Below are 22,199 nucleotides of genomic sequence, written 5' to 3'. Positions count from 1 at the left end.
GATACAACACAACTGAAACAATCAGCAACACAACAGAAACAAGCCAAAACACAACTGAAACAATCAGCAACACAACAGAAACAAGCCACAACACAACTGAAACAATCCGCAACACAACAGAAACAAGCCAGAACACATGTGAAACAATCCGCAACACAACGGAAACAAGCCTCAAACACAACAGAAACAAGCCAAAACACAACTGAAACAATCAGCAACACAACAGAAACAAGCCACAACACGTGAAACAATCAGCAACACAACGGAAACAAGCCACAAAACAGCGGAAACAATCAGCAACACAACAGAAACAAGCCACAACACATGTGAAACAATCAGCAACACAACGGAAACAATCAGCAACACAACAGAAACAAGCCAAAACACAACTGAAACAAACATCAAGAGTTCAAGGTGTTGTCTTGGCCTCCAAATTCCCCAGATCTGGTCCTGGAGAACCCGCAACACTGCGTGTTTTTGATATCTCTCTTATCTGACACACACATTTAAGGTTTTGGAATATTTATAATGAGTTGAATCAGTATGTTTGATTAGGAAGACATCTTAACTCTGCAGTGTTTAGGATTCTCCAGGATCAGGATTGGGAAACATTAATCTATGGGATGTGCTGAACCAGCAAAATGGACACATGGAGAAAAATAGAAAATTATCAATCAAAAATAGCTCAAAGAGATAAAATCTCTCCCGTGACGAGAATGTTACAGTGTTATCATTTGGATAACAGGTCATTTCTGCTATTTATGAGAGCAACACACAGTTCCTCATTATCTTCACGAGATAATGAAGTGCCACTAAGTGCAGAACTTTTTCTCTCCAGAATTCCAGAAAGAACCTCAATGATACTCTTCGAAGAACAAGCCTGATAGTGACACTGCTTTCCAAAGGCTCCTTCAGAGTAAACCTCTGGTTGAGTGACCGAGCATATATGGGCTGCTTCAGTGAAAGGAGCTCTTTAAAAATACCCTGTTTCATGCGCCCTGTTCAATGCCTGAGCAAACAGGCCTTGACAGTGTGTGTGGCACTGCAAGCTGTGATTTTACTTCCCAAACAGAAAGTGGAGTCAATTGCTGGCCCTTAGGGTGTTTATTTTTAGACTCAATAGATCCAGGTATTTGTATGAACTCAGAAGCATTGTGTCCATACATGTAGGAAAGCCTTAAAGGGACAAATTTAGCCAAAATTGAAAGTTTGGTCATCATGTACTACTTCATGTGATTCCAAAATGACGCACAAAATATAAAAATAGAATTCTTCATACAATTACAGTCAACTGAGTCCAAAACAACACTGGACCACATAATTGAATGGACAAAACAACACTGGGAAATTCCATTTTTGGATTAAATATATCATTAAAGGAATAATAAAAGTATAAAGTGAGAATACAAATACATTAAAGGTTAAGTACATAACTACTTATTTCTTCTTCTTATATCTTCAATAGTATTACTAAACAAAGTCTACAAGTGGTCTACAAGAAAGATAACGTCTAATGTAGTTAATCATATGAGACTGTAATCGTTACTTTAACTTAACCGATAAGACTTCCTAGATAAAACCAGTTCCTAAATTTACATCCAGACCTGTCACACATGCAGTAAAATGCGTTAAGGAGATACTTGCAGAAATTGCTTTTGTGGAGTTATACAGCAAACCCATTTGAGACTAAAGTACAGCTCTACAAAGGTCAACATTAACGTTATATTAGACCATCTGCGAGGAGAATGTTGCTCAGTCAGCTTCGGCTGAAGACCTTATTTATCTGTTTCTCGTCGAAGAACCCTGAGGAACATCAGGACAGATGACGTCCAAGAAAGGCCTTACAACATTAGAGAAGAGCTTGATCTTCCTATTTGTAGGCCTTACTGCAGTCACTATTGGAATAGTTGTGGTGTTTGTAATTGAGAGGAACAACTCAAGTCCAAAAGGTGAGTTATTGTTGCTCCATATCCAGATATATTTCAAGATAATTAGTTTTGCACACTTACTCAGCTCTGACTTCCACTCAGATATAAATGTAGATAAAGTATGTCAGTGGTACTAAATAAAACAAAAGAAAAGGTGCAATGATTTATGATTCGAAGGCCCTATAATGTCAAATCAATAGACTTGATCAATGCCACAAAGTTGTTTACTTGGCAAACAACTAATCTAAAATGAATCTCTGCTGCTTAACATTCATGAAAAAGAGTTTGTTAATGCTTTAGATTAAATGACTCTTGTTTTGCCTTCAGATGCAAAAGTTGTTGATAAACTACAGTTATAAAACTAACTATAAAATAACTTTTGAATGATTGAGGTTATTGAAACTTTAAATTACTGCTCAGTGCAAAACTACTATCCGTTCAGTTGAATCAGCTTCAACGGAATAACACTATTGTGAAATCTGTGGCATGCAATGCATACAATGCAGCATTTTTCTCTGCAGAAAGCAATGGAAAGTGGCATATTAATGTAAATTATGTACTTAAACTGGAAAATGCTCTCAAAAATAGCTCTTACAAGCTTACAGTAATCACTTTCTAAATCCAGCAGTACTTTTTCACTCTGGTGCACAATAATGAAAAAATCTTCATATGAGTGAAATTACACCTCAAATAAACTTTGCAGCAAAAGTTTAACTTCAAAACTTACAATGCTTTTATCTTTCACATAATCACTAAACTTAAGAGTATCTTTGCATCTCTAATGATGAATGCAGTGCATTACATACAGCCACTGGTACACGCACATTATCATCTCCTTTCAAATTCAGTTACCACACTAAAACTGAATTATGTTCCATGAGGCTGAATCCATGAAATAGCTTCACCTGCAGGGAGCTGCTGAGGAAATGTAATCAATCTGTTTACACAGGCGATGTCAAATTCTATTCCTCGCTCTGTCTCTGTCCACAGAGGACGAGATCGATACAGGATGTGGGAGTCTGCAGGAGCTGACGGCTTCCTCAGGGGAATTCTCCAGTGGGAATTACCCCAGGAGCTATGACAATGGCATGAGTAGAAACCAATCACAGTAGAAACCAATAAGGTACCGGATGACACTAACCTCATCTCATTAGCAGTTAGCTGCTCATTAGGACACTATGAGGTTTAAATGACCTCCATGCTTTGGTTTCTGAAAGCACCTTCCACACATAGGGCTTCAAGTAGGGACTCAAAGTCTTAAAAACATTATCATAATTGTTTTTGCAGTTTGGTTTTGCATTAGATTCTCAAGGTATGAAGTACCTTATTATACATTTTAATTATACCTTTAATCCATTACAGAGTAATGGGACACCATTTGTACATTATTTGTGGAAAGTGGCAAACAACAAAATGAGTCATCTTGGTTTCTTCTTCCAGGTGATTCATCTCTGGTTTGAAGACTTCTCTATACAGGACTCCAATACTTGTGAGGCAGACTTTATCACTCTCAAGGATGAACTGGGCATTATTGGTGAGTCTTGTGCAATGGCTGGTCGTCATATTGGCAAAACCATTTCTGTTCCCTGTAGAGAGTCAGGGAAAAAAATCACTGTAAGTTAATTACCATGAGCACAGAAGCGATCTGCCTGCATTTATTCCACAGGGCATGAGACAATTAACTTCTGACAGATTGACTGAATGTTACCGGTCACCACTTTTTGGCTGTTGGGCCATTGCTTATGCTGAGCGTGTCCTGAAAAAATTTCAGTTTGAATGAGAGGATGCACAACACAACTGAGATTGTCCACTCAGCAACAGCGATGTATTTCCCTGATATTAAAAGTCCATCAGTTCTCAACTGGTGGATCACAACGTACCCAAAACTGGAAAACGCAATATATATGATAGCAAAATAGAAACATGAGAAAATCTTTCTATTGATAACATAGGCTGTGTTGAATCAAACTCAATATTTTGACACAAATTAATCAGTCACTTTGTATGGACAGGAATTTTCCATTTGAGCCTGTGCCATTTTTACGGTTTATGGTGTAATATTAATAAACTAAAATTACACAGTGATTGATTTTAAGAACATTTGGGTTACACTTTATTTTACGATGTCCTTATTACAGTGTAATTATGTATTTGAGTAAAGAGTATTAATAACTTGTAATTACTATAGGGTTAGGATTAGGGTTTGGTTTAAGGTTATTGCATGTAATTATGCATAACTTACTGTTATTACTACAGTAAGTACATGTAACAAGGACAAATAAAGTGTTACAGACATTTGTTTACTTTTTTTATTGCTGTGTGATGATATGGTAATGATTTCTTTTTGGATTACTCAGATTGTTTTTTTTGTTTTTTTTTAATTACTTTGGATTAGCCAATCTCATGTATAAAAGGTATTTATGTATTTTAGACCCCAAATCAAAAGAAAACATCCAGATGTTTGTTTATGTGTTTGTTATTAATTATTTCAATGAACATTATATATATATATATATATATATAGAGAGAGAGAGAGAAAGATAAAGAGAAAGAGAGAGAAAGAGAGACTTTTTATACAAAATTTTAACAAATAATAAATGCAGAAAAAATATTATTAAAAAATATATTCATATTATTAATAATATTATGTGTAATACTACTACTACTGCTAATAATAATACTAATAATAATATTTTATGTTTTCTTAGGCTAGTACTGTGGCTATTCTTTGCCTAAACCGATAGTGTCCTTAGGAAACAGCATTTTGGTGTATTTCAACACCAATGACAGATACACAGAGAGGGGATTCAAAGCCCTGTGCCGTGCTGTGGTCCCTGGGACAACATCAGGTAAAGACAATGGGCATTACATATTGAATTAATTAAATAAAGTATTATTAACATGGTGGAACAACATTTGAGATTTAACAATACACGTCTTCAGCGCCTTTCATATCATCATTTAGTGACTGTATCTTACTCTGCCAGATACTGAGAGGCTGTCCTAGAGAGCTGACCTAGAAAGAGGCACGGCGCGTTAGTGTATGTGTGTGCGTGTGTAACTGGGGTGTATTGGGAGGGGGGGCTGTCAGAATACCCTTTTGGTGACTCTCTTTGCAGCTAAATCTCTCTCGTTCCCATGCTTCTAGAAATAGTTGGGGCTGGTGGCGTTCTTCAAGGTGACTATGGGGAGCTGTTGACCCCCGGCTTTCCCTCACAAAACTATGAGAACGGCGTGCTCTACCAGGTGCCTTCAATAATCAATATGACCTCTACACCTGCTCTTGATTTATCACAATCTGTCATTTTCCAGTTTGTTCTCTGGAGACTGTATCTTTGTCCTTTTCCACCTACGATACGACTGACTTGAACACTGTGTTCAATATCGTCTGCCTTACTCATGCACAACCTTCACCAGCAAATTTAATAACATGAAGATATTTGACTCATGTATGAAGAAATGCCTTTGTTTTTCAATCAGTAATGTAATCATCACTTTTACTATTGCTCATACTAGCAGTAAGAGATTGTTTGTGCTGTGGACATACCTCAATTTCTATGTTACTATTCCAGGTGACAGGACTCGATTTTCAGTAAATGTTAAAACAGATTAAATGAATCCACAATGAAAAGGAATATTAGCCATTTTCTAGTATTTTAAAGCAAATATTTTATAAATATAACTGACCAGTTTGTAAGATGTAAATAAACCTATGGATCTTACTGTTAAAGACATATGCCAGGTATTTTTGAAACCGATTGACAAGATTCAAGTTATATTTTTACTGTTTGATTGTATTATTGCAGATCTATACCACTCTTTTAAAATACTAAAGATCAAAAATAAAATCAAGATCAGTTGGATCGATTGAGTTGTTTACATGAAGCCTTTTCAATCCGATTGAGTCATCAGTCCAGTTAAAAAAAGTATTATTTGGATGCATGGAAATGTAGATACTGGGGTTGGTTTCTTTTGACTGTGCCAGTATGCAATCGCCTAACAACCATCCAGAGCAGACTAGCAACCAATGGCCTTGCACCCATCCATAACATTCTAGCATCCGGAGCAGTGTTCTGCGCATGCACATTTTCCTCACAACGTCAAAAAATATAGTTGCATCATGCTTTGATTTTTATGAATAATGACACTCAGATTGCACACACACAGGAAATTGTGCAGTTTGTGAGGAGGATTTGGTGATCAGTTTTGACATGAGGGACTTTGATTGTGGAAGTCAGATTGCTGGAAGCTTCCTCACAGCGGGGCTCCATCTGGCAGGATATTAACCCACATCAGCTAATCTACAGCCAGTCTTCCAGCCTTGACTTGAAACTAACTAAAGAGGCATGAGAAAGCACAATTTCTATTACCAGCCCTGTCAGGATACCAAAATTGCATTTGGATCAGTTTATGCATTGTACATGTGCAAAACCAAAATGCCAAAAATAGCCGTTTAAATACAAGGTATTCTAGTTATTCGATGTGGGGATTTAAATAATATATAATATATTTCATTTGCATGGGTCACCCAGTGGATGATACACGTACGTACCAGATGGGGAAAAGGTCCGGCTAACATTCACAGCATTTAACCTTGTCCCAGCATCATGTGGTGACTTTGTGGATGTCTATGACGGCGCTTCAGATGGTGCGACGCAGCTGGGTGAGAACTGACAGTTAACAAATCTAAAAAGCTTGCCTTTGTTCCCCGCCGAACATCTGTGCACTCATTTGTATCTGCCAAAAAATATAAATCTCAATTATTGTAGGTCATTTCTGTGGAAACAGTCTCCCGGCTCCAGTGTTGTCTAGTGGAAGTAGTATGGTGGTACGTTTCAAGTCTGATTCGAGCGGGACTGCTAAAGGCTTCAGTGCCACCTATACAGTAGCTAGTGCCCCGCCAGTTAAAACCACTCCAACGACCAGCACCAAGACCACGACCACTGGACCAGTGATTACCACACCGGCTCAGACCCAAACACCTGCTCCAGAAGGTGAGTACAGTCAAACTGAATCAATGCAGCACATACATGATCACATTAAAGTACGGGGCTGTTGTTCACTGAACCTCTTGTTGTCTAATGACTTTTCACTGACAAGAATAAAAATTATTTCCACAACTAAAGATGCATCTTACATAGGGGTGAGCGATATAATGGTCTACTTGTAGAAATGTTGGGCTATCGTCTCTATTGTCTCATGTGATGTTGTTGCGCTACATGGACACAAAAAAAAACGTATTGTTTGCTCGCATTTTAAGCATTGAGGTTTAAAAAACAAGTGATTTTAAGCCATTGAAATACAATCAGCAGTGAAAGAGAACTCATTTTTCTATATGTGCTCCACATATAGAGCACTTTCTGAGAGGCTCACACATGTAGAGACTGCGGGAGTATTGAACGAGAGTTATTTTTGGCGCTTTATAGGCCTTGCGCGGTTAAATACACACACTTGTATGTGTCAGAATGTGTCTTTACAAATATCCTCGTAAACACAGTAATGTAGGTCTTAAGTTAAAGCACACAGCTGAGAAAGAAAATGTGAAACAGTATATTGGATCCGATCAGGTCTTAAAGTGACAGCAGTCTAAAAATCCTAGTGTTTGTCATTCATGCTCATCAACCAACAAAAGAGAAAAAATCTCTCACTGCTCTTGACTGAATCACTTTTGAAAGTTTAATAAGACGAAATATAATGTACACAATGAAGTGCACAATATACAGTGTTTTACACATTTGATTACTTTATACAATATATTTAGCATTTCTTATTTATTTGTTATACTGTAGTTTTTTGTCCTATTGCTTACAATTATTTATAAATTTTTAATTTAGTCTGGTATTATTTTTGTGATATTGACACTGCTGACAAGAATAATGAAATGGTTGTGGTATCAAACATTTTGATATCATAAAGACATTATTTAACACAAATATAACTATATCATGACTATATAACTATATAAATAACTATACCAAATATACATATACAGTATATATATATATATAAATATATATATATATATATATATATATTTTTTTTTTTACCATTAATTAAATTACTCTATTTGATCATATCAGCCACCCCTAATCTTACATCACAAGATCAAGTTAAGATTGAATCAAGTAAATCAATATGTATATCTACTTTTAATTTAATTAAAGATGTTGCCAAATATTCTGGCAGATCTGAGCACAGATTGAGATATTCTTGTGGATCTAATGGGGTATTTTTCCCCAGGAGAAATATTTGTGAAGCTGGAGACATAAGTCTCCATGTGCTCATACTTTAATTACATTTTTGTCTAGGAAGAGCATCTGAGGCATTTAAAGAGTTCTTTCGTGTGTTTTTCTTTAATGTGTGAACTGGGGTGTTGGAGGAAATTCTGTGGAGAATATATTTTAGTGCAACACTTGAAGAAAATCTATTAAATCTACTATGTTAACATGCATTAAGCAGTGCAATGCATGACATGCTTTCCTTACATGAAGCCAGATGATATTTTACCACTGCAAGTTCTGATGAATTTCTTTTGTGCATTATTGTTCCGACAATAACACTCGCTCTCTGTTCAGACTCTGGCTGTGGGTCCTCTGGGAAGCAGTCCGGACGTAAAGGTCACATAAACTCCAAGAACTATCCTCAGGCTTATCCTGCAAACTTGAGGTGCTCTTGGGACATCTCAGTGGATGAGGGCTTCCTCGTCAAACTGCACATCACAGATCTGGCCATCGTGGGTGAAGCGGGCCAATGCGACAAAGATAAACTCACCGTCGCCGATAGTCAGCAGTCGCTGGGTAAGATGAGCCTCTGAAAAGACAAAGGTACAATGGTTACTACGAGACTACAGGAAAATACTATTTCAGTCTTGGCACTTCAAAATTTAATTGTAAGTATCAAGTTACTTGCCATTTCTTGGGAGAGTTTAAATGTTTTCAAAATAAACTTTTAGTGTATTTCTTTATGTTTTTAATAAATGGTGCTTGAAAACTTGCAGTCACAGAAAACGTAATCTAGTCTGTAATCTATACTATAGTCTGCTCTAAACAATGTTTTGTTCAAATCCAAAAATCACCGCGTTTCGCAATTGCCCGAAACTGAATCATTAAAACTGGGCTTAATATTTGAACAGACTTGTCCTATTTATTTGTGACACATCTTCCAGTTTTTAATTAGATGAAATGTGTCAAGCCAGCATAGCGCTGTGCCAGAACGTGGCCTATCAGAGACGACCTTCGACTCTGTTTCGGGGCCCATAACTAACACTAAATGGCACCGCTGGCGCAAGAGTAGCTGGCGTTTACATCGCTCTCTCTCTTATCCCTCGCACAAAGGGGCTGTAAAAACTGATTATCATCAGTCTCAGAGAGGCATGAGCCAGCAGGCGAGCGCACTATAATTTACGGCTCCTTATTGCTGAACATCAAACAGAGCTGTGAGCAGCTGATACAGTTATCTGCAGCAGCTTTTCAAGGAATCCCAGATACTGTCAATAAGTACCAGTGCAGGTTGAGGAAGAAAGTGTAAGGGAAAAGACCAAGTTTCAACTACAAGGAAGGACAAAAAGGACAAGTGTTTCGCTGGCTGTTTGCAGAGCACTGAACATGTAGAGGAATAGTGCTCTCAAACAGAGTCACCTCATGTCATTCTTCCATGGGATGAAACAGATTAATCCCTCTTGTCTTTGTGATTTCAGTGAATAGGGAACAGAACTTTTAGATTATAAAGAGTATAATCAAACTATAGAGTCATTTGATGTTTTAAAAACAGGTTTATGTTGAAAAACAGTTGGGAATTTAATCTATAAATGCATGAAGAAAATCGACCAGTACATTCTTTAAAAAAGAGAATCAGTGGATCAAAATTTCCATGTAACCACTGAAATGCAATATAACTGCACACAAGGGATTTGAAATTAATTTAGTTAATAAAAACAAGTTTAGTTTTGGTCCATGCAGTCATGGATTTTGTGGATCATTTGTCTCGACACTGTGCCCTTACTTGCCTTACAAGTGTGTATGTGTGTGTTCTTCACATCACTTTCTTTATCCCGGCTGTCAAGACGAAGCAGTGTGTTAGTGTTAGTTCTGCTGACAGCCTGTGTTTCCCTGGAGAGAGGAACGGTACAAACAGTTTGAACTGAGATGTATAAAACAATGTTAACCTCAGCTATACAGTGAATCTTAATCTTAATATTACTAATAGTGCATCTTTAAGTATGAAAAGCCCTGTAGAAGTGTTTGTTTGAAGTACAAAGTAAAAGTGAAGTACAAAAAGAAAAATCAGACACATGACATGATGCTGAAATATTATCAGAATTTTTTTTTTTTCACGCTGGTAAATAATCTGTAGTCGGACAAGGATTTAACAGTAAAATTTGACTGGAGTTGGACACGATCGTTCTAAAATGATATTGACTTGGTAAAACGGTGTCCCTCGAGAGATGACATAAAATGTCATAGTTATACATGAAAAGTCAAAATTATGAGACACCAAGTCTTCTTCCTGATAATAAAAGTATTATGAGATATCAAGTCATAATTATAGGATAAAAAGACAAAAGGTTGAATTATGAGATAAAATAATTGTCTCATAATTGTGACCAGAAAAGTCAATTATGACATGACAAATTTGTCATAATTAAATTATGAATTTCTCTAATAATTTTGACTTGTCTCATAGACTTTTAATGATTTATGTCATAATTGTTATTTATGTTGCACCAATTGTCTTCCATAATTCATGTCATAATTGTGGCATAAAATCATTTTATCATATTTATGACATTGAAAGTATTATGACAAAATTATTATGTCATAATTATATAATTATGAATTGAAGGCTGAATTCTAAGATAAAGTCATAATTGTGACAAAATTGACAAAATTGTCATAACTGCCTGTCTAAAAGAATTCTTCCAATTTTGCCATAATTTAGATTTTTTAATCTCATAAAAATGATGTATGTAATAATTGTATCTTTTTTTATCAATGTTATTGCTTAGTATCTCGTATTTTGCACCTTTTATCTCCAAATTATAATTTACAAAAGCATCTTTTTCTTATGTTGTGCAAATGGACTTCTATAAAAGACCCTTTTAATGTACAGGACCAAAAATAGCATGTTTCTAAGTGCCAGGAGGAGAGTGTCTCTTGTAAAACTAAATTATAACTATTAATGACTTGTTGATGCAAGAAACAAACTTTGACTAACCTTGTACGGTAGGTGGCCTTGAGCACAAATGATGCAAAACCAGCAACGTTCTGACTTTGGGCCAGGAGATGGAGAGAGGTGCAGAAACTTTCTCTTTTATCTCTTTCTCTCAGGCACACACTGCGGGTTTGTTCTTCCCCCGGTTCTTATCAGTGTCAGTAACAACATGTCGCTAAGTTTCCAGTCAGACGCTCGGCTAGCCGACCGCGGCTTCGCTGCCACATGGGAAGCTGTGTATCCAGAGGACCTGTCTGGTAAAACACCTAGCAAAACCTATAAAGACATCTATCTACTCACATCTAAACACACATACACACACCTCGGATGAATCCTGCTGATGTGGCTGTGAGCCAAAAGCCATCAGCAACCCTGTGTGTCTTGCGAGATTTTCAATGCGTGTGTCCCCTGTGGATATTTTGAAGTCAAGGTAATGAGGGTAGAATAGCAAGGAAAAATAACTGTAGGAAACACACAGGCAACATCAATTTACCGTTCCATTTTAACAGTATTTCAATAATGTTTTAGAAATTTTCACGTACACAAGCTGGAATAGTGCCTGATCGCTCAAATAAATGTCCGGGCTGACACAGTGGCATTTGAAAGAGCTATATTTCACAGTAAATACACAGATTCTGGGATTTATGTAAAACATTTCCCCCTTTACCAGATGATACACCCCTAAAAAAGGAGAGGAAACCATCTGTAGTCATGCTGATTGACGCCTGCATTAACTTGCATTGCAAGTTCTCACAGTTAAAGCTTGTCTCTGTGACATATTCTCCTTAGACTCAGTAAATTCTGCCTGCAGTTTCCTTCTGCCTGTGCAGCCAAACAGAAATTAACAAAAAGAACATTTTATACCATATTTCTTTGCATTAGAATAACCTTTCATGCTTGTTCTATAATACAAAAAATGTTAATAAGTCACAAAAATATAATGAACAATATAAATCCTCATATTTTCTGTGATTGTCTAATCTTGCACATGATTTTAGACTATGATTACTGTGCATTAAGTATAAAAGATTTGTTAATATGGCCAAATATATCAGTCTATAGCACATATTTACATAAAACATTATTGCTTCCTTTTGAAAAAAACTAAGAAAACCCGTAAAAAGACATAATTATGACATAAGTTGGATTTGTTTACATCATATTTATAACTTCATCTAGTAATTTTAAATAATTGCCATTTATTTTAATTTCATTTATTTTCTATAATAAAAATGCTATTCTTATGCTAAGAATTTTCAATAATTACAAATAATTGTATTTTCTTAAAACAAAAACACAAGGGACAAAAAATTCATCTTAACATTGCTTGTGATTAGTGATTGTCCGATTTTGATATTGTGATATTGATTTTGCAAGCAGCCCAATGACATGTATAAAATACTGTAGAAAAAATGGCACCAATTATCTCTACAGTCTTTTTAAGTTGCAGACACATTTACCACATATACTTTTTTACAAACAAAATGATGACGCTTTTGGAAAATACAGTGCGCTGTTTGTCAATTACTACATTGCAATTACAAACAAAAATATACAGTACATTACTAAAAAAAAACTGACAAAAAAAAAAAAACATCTGCCATTTGCAAGTATAGCAAAATGTTAATTTTGGACCCTGGTGACATGTGGCTTGTCCTGGACCTGAGGCTAAAACCTGAGATGCCATGTACCAGATGACTTCTGCTATAACAGCAAGACACAATTTTCTGACATTTTGCTTGGTTGGAACAATTTAACTGTCACATTTTATAGCCGTAACTCTGTTCAAAGGCACCAAACCTCACTTACGATGTCCTGCAGATATCCAGGGATGTGGAGGTTTCTCACAGGAGGAGACAGGCATCATCAAGTCTCGAAACTGGCCCACGAACTATCCAGCTAACAGCATGTGTCTGTGGACCATACGTGTTCCCAGGGGGAAGACCATTTAATTGACGTTCACTCATTTTGACGTGGAAGAGGCTGGCATCCTTTTCAGCCAGTGCAATGACAACGTGGTAGTCTACGACGGAACACAACCTGGAGCGAAAAAATACGGTGAGCGAGGACAAGGATGTTATTGAATGCATTTTCAAGGGCGCCTGTTTATGAGGCCCTTTAAATTTGACAAAACGGTGACATATTTTAACCTTCATTCATACAAACAACACATATGTTTATAATATACTGTCCACTAAAAGGGTATGGCTTCCATGCTTTTAAGGTCTATAGAAGGCAGTATATTCAAATAAATGTTCTTTCTCACAGGCCCCTTTTGCGGCTCCAAAATCCCTGCTGTCATTTCTTTGCCGACTTCTTTATTGAGGCCAAAGGTTTTCATGCGCACTGGACTACCGATTCCACCTTACCGACCCCCACTGAGCCTCCGGTGCCGCCCAACCCTTGGGATGACATCAAGATAAGTATGAGCAAATACATTTAATGTCATTTGACATTTAACATCAGTCCCAGCTAATTTATCTAAATCAAGTGCTAATAATCCTAACCAGACATTACACATCAAATCAGTCAAGTCAGTGTAGTCATTGCAATTTGCATAGCAGTTTTTGCATAGACATTGTTTCTAAGCAGCTTTACAGAAATCATGATGTTAATATTTATTATATCTAAATCTCTTTATAGCTTTTAGTCATATTTAGCAGATACAGCTGGTTGATAAGATAAAATGTAAAAGCAATCAAGTGACTGAGGTTTGCTATAGCCTATAGTAATTTCTTATATATCAGCCTAGATGAATGTATTCCATTTATAAAGAGCTGGGTTATAATAGTTAAATATCGCGACAAAAATATTGTGCAGTTGAGATTGAAAAAATCTGGCATTTGCTATAAAAATAATTTTACTTGAGTGGACAGGCTCGTTTGTATACAGACGAATGCTGCATTCACGCCATGTCATATTTACTATTATTCGAAGATGACAATCATCTTTGAAACACCTCTGGGCATGTCTCTTTGTATGGGGAAACATCAAATTCTCGCAAACTGTTCACTAAGCTTACAATTAAATTTCATATTTGAAATCTGAAAACAAATGCATAATAAATGTATTTTTCAGGTTAGATTAGCCAGTGCGCATGAACAGTCCCAAATGCGTGTCTCAGAACGCTGACTGTTTCTAGGCAAGGCAAGTTTCTTTATATAGCACATTTCGCACACAATGGGAATTCAAAGTGCTTTACATAAAAATAATCATGAAAAAAAAAACACAAAAATAAAACAAGGAATCTAAAAACTTTGCAAATGATTAAAAAATTGACCTAAATGAATTTAAGACAATAAAAAAATTGAAAATGATTTTACATAAAATACAGTGCAGTCAGTTTGGACATCGCACAGTGCTCATTCCATAAACGGAAGTCATATTAAGCATTGCATATTTTCCTATTCAAAACTTAAAGATTAAGTTGAATGTAGCTCAATATATTAATTAATTAAAAATTAAGTTTCCAAAAAAGAATCTTTCAGTGATCTGTGAACCATTTTTGTTCTTAGAGTGAAGAAGATCTGAATGATTTATAGAACCTTGTTCCACTTTAAAGAACCTTTAGTGTAATGGAACGATTCCATGGATAGATCATCATGGAACCACAGATGTCACTAAAGAACCTTAAATTCAACTTTTTATATACTATGTATACTGTACATATGCAGGTAAAATATGGACCTGTGCAGTTATAGTTTTACAAAGTGTGTTGCATTGTCACATTGCTGTTGAACATGTCACATGTCAGAACAGCTTAGCACACACTACAACTGCATAGCAATACTCAAAACCACCCTAGCAACAACCTGACAACTACCTACACTGTCAGAAATAGTGGTACAGTAGGAGTCCATTTCTGTCCCCCACGGTATAATCTGCATTGAGGGTCCCAAGTTTATGCCAAGGGTACAAAAGCTGTACCCTTGAGGGTACAGCCCCAGTGACAAGCCACTGTACCCCTAAATGTACAATTATGTACTTTATTTTCAGTGTACAAAGGTTGCTAGGAGCAAAAACCCTGGCATCATGGTAATCATTTTGCAAGCACTGCTCACATTTTCCAGTGCAGTACCAAAATATCCTTTCAGAACTAGTCTATTTTTTTTCTTGTTCATTTAGAGGGAGGGTTATTCACAGCTGAAATCATTCAGCATGTTAGAAAGCTCTTCAGATAAAAGACTTCACCTGAATGCTGAGCCCTCTTCTTTCACAGACTGGCCTGAGAGCTGCGGGAAGCCCACGATCCCTCCGGATGTCAACACTCGCATAGTGAACGGAGAACCTGCCAAAGCTCACTCCTGGCCATGGCAAGTATCCATGCAGGTACAGTTAAGCCTTCATCTAATCTCACAGCTTTCCCCAAAGAGATTTCAGCTCTTCTATATTACAGGAAAGATCATGTTTGTCATTTTCTCTTATTAAAGATAAAATTCTGTTTATCTAATGATAGGTGAAATTAACAATAACATTACCAGGGTCAGTGTGCTTGAGGTCAGTTATTAGTTCAGCTCTTATCATATGATTATTATCTGTGTTTGCTAAGGGAAGCATCAATAAGACTAGGGATTTAAACAAACATATAACCCTAACTATTAAATGTTATATACGTAACTCATGCTGCATCAAAAAAATGTGGTAATATAGGCCTATATTAATTTTTATTCTCATTTTTGTTTAAGGTTTGGCGTGATTCTGAGCCTTTGCCCAAATTCGGTCATACATGTGGAGGAACTCTCATCCATAAAAACTGGGTCCTGACAGCTGCTCACTGCTTCATCAGGTTTATATATATATATATGTATATATAGGCTTTAATTGATCTCTAATGGAGTATTTTTGTGTCTGGGTCTTGATCATCCTGTGATCACACTGTGTACTTGTGTGTGTGTTTGTGAACTTTTATCAGGTATGCTGATGAGCTGCATCGCTGGAAGATGTGTCTGGGGAAACACAACCTGACCTTCTCTGAGCTGACTGAGCAGTGCTTTAACGTGCTTGGCATCTATCGTCATGAGGGCTTCCAGTACCCAACTGTGCCTACTGTGGAGTTTGACATCGCCCTGGTGCGACTGGATGGAGAGGTGACGCCCAACGACTACATTGATTTCGCCTGTCTGCCTTCATTTGAGGAGGTCCTGCCCGAAGGGAAAAAATGCTACGCCATCGGCTGGGGAGATGAAACAGGTTAGGTTACGGTTCTGTGTTGTCCAGCCACTGAATTATAGGGATAGAAATTTTAAAAAAAATATTATGGTGGTTTTGTGATACTGCTGTAAGTGTGCAGTATACACATATATATATACATGAAAGAAACTGTGAGAACTTGTTAGCCAATCAAAAAACATGCAGGTGCTTTATGCCAGTGATGTTAATTTTGGGAAGAACTTCTTCTTTATGGGTAGCTGACATCAAGAGGTCACTAAATATATATATTTATAATGGTCATTAAAAGTCACTGTCTGTTTAAAAGTCTTTAGGATAAATAAAAATGTTTTTGTTAATTGAAATAAAGCTGAAATCTGTATATTTTTGTATTGTTTATATACTATTATACAATTTATTATTATTTTGAATGCATTTTAATTTTTTGTTTTCATTTTTATTTTACAATTGTAACAATTGTGCTATGTGCTTTTTATTAGCTGTTAGTTTTAGTTTTTATTCCATGCATTTTTATGTCATGTTTATTTCAGTCAAAGAAAAGTAGTAAAAATATCAAACACTTAACAAAATTAAGTGTTTGAAAAGTGTCAAAATAAAAGCTAAGGAAAATATTAGTGCTGTCAAACGATTAATCACATCCAAAATACAAGTTTTTTGTATAAATACCTGTAAAATAACTGTGTATATTTATTATGTATATATAAACACGCACATGCAGTATATACTGTATTATGAAAATGTTTACGTGTTTATACATTTATATATTCATAATCTTATATTTTATATTATATATAAATATATTTAATATATAAACATTGCATATTTTTCTTAAATTTATACACGCATTTTTGTATTTACTTATTCATAATATACACAGTATACATGCATACAGTATATTATAAACAAACTTTTATTTTGGATGCGAACAATCGTTTGACAGCACTAAAAAATATTTATAAACACCATAATAGCACATACTAAAATGCAAAATGTAAATAACTAATATTTCATTGTATTATATTATATATAAAGTTTTTGTCAATGATGGATTTCTGGTGGCATCTTAACAGTGTGATAATATTAGCATAAAGTTATATGGCATTTTTTTATTCCTCAGGCAAGTGGCTCAAAACACCACGTTTTAATTTTTTCAGCAGCCCCATCTGATTTAATTTATAAACACGTTTGCCCTGATGTATAAAACCAGGCATTAAAAATATACATATCCTATAAATACAATATTTCCTCACTGGCCCACATCCCCGACAGTTCTGATAGTCCTTAAAGACTCTGGAGCGATTACGCCCTCTGCTGTGCAGTTATGATATGAACAATCATACAAGGTTAGATTAGAATCCATATTTACCTTTCAGCTACCTTTACCTCTGAGAAACATTAAGCAAATTAACTACTAATAAATCAAGTAATCTTATCCACAGGTAACTCCACTGCTCCCAAAGTGGCTGAGGCATTGAACCAGGTGGCTCTGCCGGTAGTGCCGTATGACACATGTAAACGCATGGACTACTGGTGGTTCCAGGTCAAGACCTCCATGATCTGCTGTGGCTACACTTTACCTGATGAGCTCAAGTCTGTATGCCAGGTGTGGAGTGATTCTAAGATACTACTGTATTCAGTATGATTTGCATCTGCACTTTTTGGCTGAAATGAAAAATACCTGGGTTTTTAGTTTTTGCAGAATCTTTAGGATGTTTGCATATGTAATCTCATCAGATTGCCTTATGTACCAATTAACTCTTTCCCCACTGGGTTAGGACTGGATTCAGAACAATGATCAAAACATAGATCGAGTAGATTGCTTCCATCAACACCCTCAAAGACTCCACACTCCTATGCAACTTCCTGTATCGACGTTTCATTTGGTAGCATTAGGCAGTTTTGATTTATATGCTGTTTAATGATTGCATTATTTTATATATGCATCTGCTTACATATGCAGCGCTTGTTTCTGCCTCCTCTTTGCCATGTTTTGTCTCAAGGATTCGATACTCTTTTAGAAGATGTGCAATAGCGCCTCTTTCTGTATAACAGTGCACACACAGAAAGCCAGAAAATTCCATCAGTGGTGGGAAAAGAGTTTAAGCAAAGCAAACAACAACAGTCTACTGTACAAAAATGTTTGTTGCTCATAACATTTATTTCATGCATAGGGTGACTCAGGTGGACCCCTGGTATGCCAAGACGGCCCCTCTGCCTCCTGGGAGGTGCACGGCATCACTAGTTTTGGTCCAATCGGCTGTGTCATTGATAAGAAGCCTAGCGTCTTCACTCGTTCATCTGCCTACCTGCCTTGGATTGAAAACATAATTCGCAAAGACATCTATGACTTCACCAGTACGTCCGCTCGGGATTGCTGGACTGGAAAATCTTTTTCATTTTGAGTCAATTAAAGATTTTAGAGCGCCGTTTAAAACACGTTCTTGCTTTCTCAAGGTTCTGGTTGTGGTGGACTGAAGGATCTGATTGGAACGGAGGGCATGCTGGCATCTATGAATCATCCAGAGAGTTACAGTAACAGAGCTTCCTGCCAGTGGAATATTCGTGTGCCCACTGGGAAAAACGTCTACCTTCACTTTAGCAGCTTCTCCCTGGAGGAGACCAGGCTGTGCCTTAATGACAAAGTCACTCTCAGTGATAGCGTCGGCACTCTGGGTACACAGACATATCCCATGTGGCTTGTCCATATATACTAGTGTGCGTTCAGGTGGGTAGCTGTGGTGTTTAGGGAACGTGAATGAGATATAATACACTGTGTACTCTGGCTCTTTTTCTCAGGTACCTACTGCACATCTCCTCCGAGAGACCTAGTCGCGGCTGGAGACACACTCACTGTCAGTTTCTCCTCCAATGACAAAATCGTGGACACAGGGTTCAGAGCCATTTGGAAAGCAGTGAATCCTGCTGCTGACATAGAGAGTGAGTTAAAAAACTAGGGCCTTATGATTTTCGGACACGGATGGAATCACAGAATAATGCAGAATGCCTGGTAATGCCTTGCGTGTTCTGCGCGTCTCCGTGTGAATGAATGTTTTGTTTACTACACTCATACTGAAGCTCGAGTGACACCTCGATATGAGTACATACAACCCGAATTCCGGAAAAGTTGGGACGTTTTTTAAATTTTAATAAAATGAAAACTAAAAGTCTTTCAAATCACATGAGCCAATATTTTATTCACAATAGAACATAGATAACATAGCAAATGTTTAAACTGAGAAAGTTTACAATTTTATGCACAAAATGAGCTCATTTCAATTTTGATTTCTCCTACAGGTCTCAAAATAGTTGGGACGGGGCATGTTTACTATGGTGTAGCATCTCCTTTTCTTTTCAAAACAGTTTGAAGACGTCTGGGCATTGAGGCTATGAGTTGCTGGAGTTTTGCTGTTGGAATTTGGTCCCATTCTTGCCTTATATAGATTTCCAGCTGCTGAAGAGTTCGTGGTCGTCTTTGACGTATTTTTCGTTTAATGATGCACCAAATGTTCTCTATAGGTGAAAGATCTGGACTGCAGGCAGGCCAGGTTAGCACCCGGACTCTTCTACGACGAAGCCATGCTGTTGTTATAGCTGCAGTATGTGGTTTTGCATTGTCCTGCTGAAATAAACAAGGCCTTCCCTGAAATAGACGTTGTTTGGAGGGAAGCATATGTTGCTCTAAAACCTTTATATACCTTTCAGCATTCACAGAGCCTTCCAAAACATGCAAGCTGCCCATACCGTATGCACTTATGCACCCCCATACCATCAGAGATGCTGGCTTTTGAACTGAACGCTGATAACATGCTGGAAGGTCTCCCTCCTCTTTAGCCCGGAGGACACGGCGTCCGTGATTTCCAACAAGAATGTCAAATTTGGACTCGTCTGACCATAAAACACTATTCCACTTTGAAATAGTCCATTTTAAATGAGCCTTGGCCCACAGGACACGACGGCGCTTCTGGACCATGTTCACATATGGCTTCCTTTTTGCATGATAGAGCTTTAGTTGGCATCTGCTGATGGCACGGCGGATTGTGTTTACCGACAGTGGTTTCTGAAAGTATTCCTGGGCCCATTTAGTAATGTCATTGACACAATCATGCCGATGAGTGATGCAGTGTCGTCTGAGAGCCCGAAGACCACGGGCATCCAATAAAGGTCTCCGGCCTTGTCCCTTACGCACAGAGATTTCTCCAGTTTCTCTGAATCTTTTGATGATGTTATGCACTGTAGATGATGAGATTTGCAAAGCCTTTGCAATTTGACGTTGAGGAACATTGTTTTTAAAGTTTTCCACAATTTTTTTATGCAGTCTTTCACAGATTGGAGAGCCTCTGCCCATCTTTACTTCTGAGAGACTCTGCTTCTCTAAGACAAAGCTTTTATAGCTAATCATGTTACAGACCTGATATCAATTAACTTAATTAATCACTAGATGTTCTCCCAGCTGAATATTTTCAAAACTGCTTGCTTTTTTAGCCATTTGTTGCCCCCGTGCCAACTTTTTTGAGACCTGTAGCAGGCATTAAATTTTAAATGAGCTAATTAAGTGGATAAAAGTGTAAAATTTCTCAGTTTAAACATTTGCTACGTTATCTATGTTCTATTGTGAATAAAATATTGGCTCATGTGATTTGAAATTCCTTTAGTTTTCATTTTATTAAAATTTAAAAAACGTCCCAACTTTTCCGGAATTCGGGTTGTACAGTAAATACATGAACATGATCTCTAGAACTGCCCTGAGAGTCACTTCATGAACATTTTACCATTTCTTTTGAATAAAACTATTGTCATATCATATACACACATACGGTCTTCACAGCAACCCGTCAAAATAAAAGTTTGGTTTAACTTGAAGAAACGGTGACAGGAATAGAACTTAATGTAATGATAGTATTACTACTACTAATAAAATTATTTTATAAAAACATTATTTTTAAAGAACTATATAAATAAAAAAATGAAATACACAACACTGTATTTTATGAATAGATACATTTAGATTAATACAATTTTAACCATTAAAATAGAGCCTAGAAACATTTTAATAAAAAAAAAAAACCCAGAATATAAAAAAATTAAAATGGAAAAAACTGAATTTGAAAAAAAAAAACGGATTTCATAGGGCACTAAAAAAATTACATTTCTACACCCTCTAAGTAAATAGCGTTCATTCCATGAGATACATTTAAAGTTTCACATTTAGGTTATGGCCATTATTATTTATATTTATCATGCTTTAATTTTTATTTGAACAAACCTTAACCCAAACACTAAAAGGATTTAGCCAAATAACATCACATCTTTTCTTGTTCATACTTTTGTCTTTTGATCTCCAGCTGCTGTTGGTTGCGGTGGGCACTTTACTAGTCAACAGGGGGAGCTCAGGTCACCCAGCTGGCCCAATGAGTACCCGAGTCAAGCAGTTTGCTCCTGGACTATCTCCATTCCCTCAGCCACTGGAATCCATTTCACCATCACTCACTTTGAACTGCAGGCTGTTAATTTGCTGGGGCAGTGTGTGGATTACGTGGAGATCTTTGATGCTGCTGGGTCATCAAAAGGTTGGATTATGCTCCATAGCATAGTTAATGATGAAAAATTCAATCGGTTTCAGCTGCATTTTCCCATTGTCATACTGTATTTTCTATTAAACTAGGACAATTTTGTGGCTCTAACCCACCATCTTTAACTGTCAACGGGGACAAGGTCACCATCCGCTTCCTCAGTAATGATGCTAACCAGAAAAAGGGTTTCCAAGGACACTGGACCACCGATCCTGGTGTTTTCTCAAAAGAACACTTCTAATGAGAAAGAGCTGTTGTGCAACTGACGGTACAAATAGATTCAACAAGAAATCTGACTGTCAAAAGCTACTAAAGCAAATAG

General features: G+C 36.8%; 1 pseudogene; it reads left to right on the top strand.

Moving 5' to 3' along the window:
• The first annotated feature begins 1,739 nt into the window (after positions 1–1,739).
• On the top strand, positions 1,740–22,167 carry LOC132143174 (cubilin-like; annotated as a pseudogene).
• The last annotated feature ends 32 nt before the right edge of the window (positions 22,168–22,199 follow it).

Source organism: Carassius carassius, chromosome 7, assembly GCF_963082965.1.
Source record: "Carassius carassius chromosome 7, fCarCar2.1, whole genome shotgun sequence".
NCBI lineage: Eukaryota > Metazoa > Chordata > Actinopteri > Cypriniformes > Cyprinidae > Carassius > Carassius carassius.
This window is presented reverse-complemented; position numbering and strand designations above follow the sequence as displayed.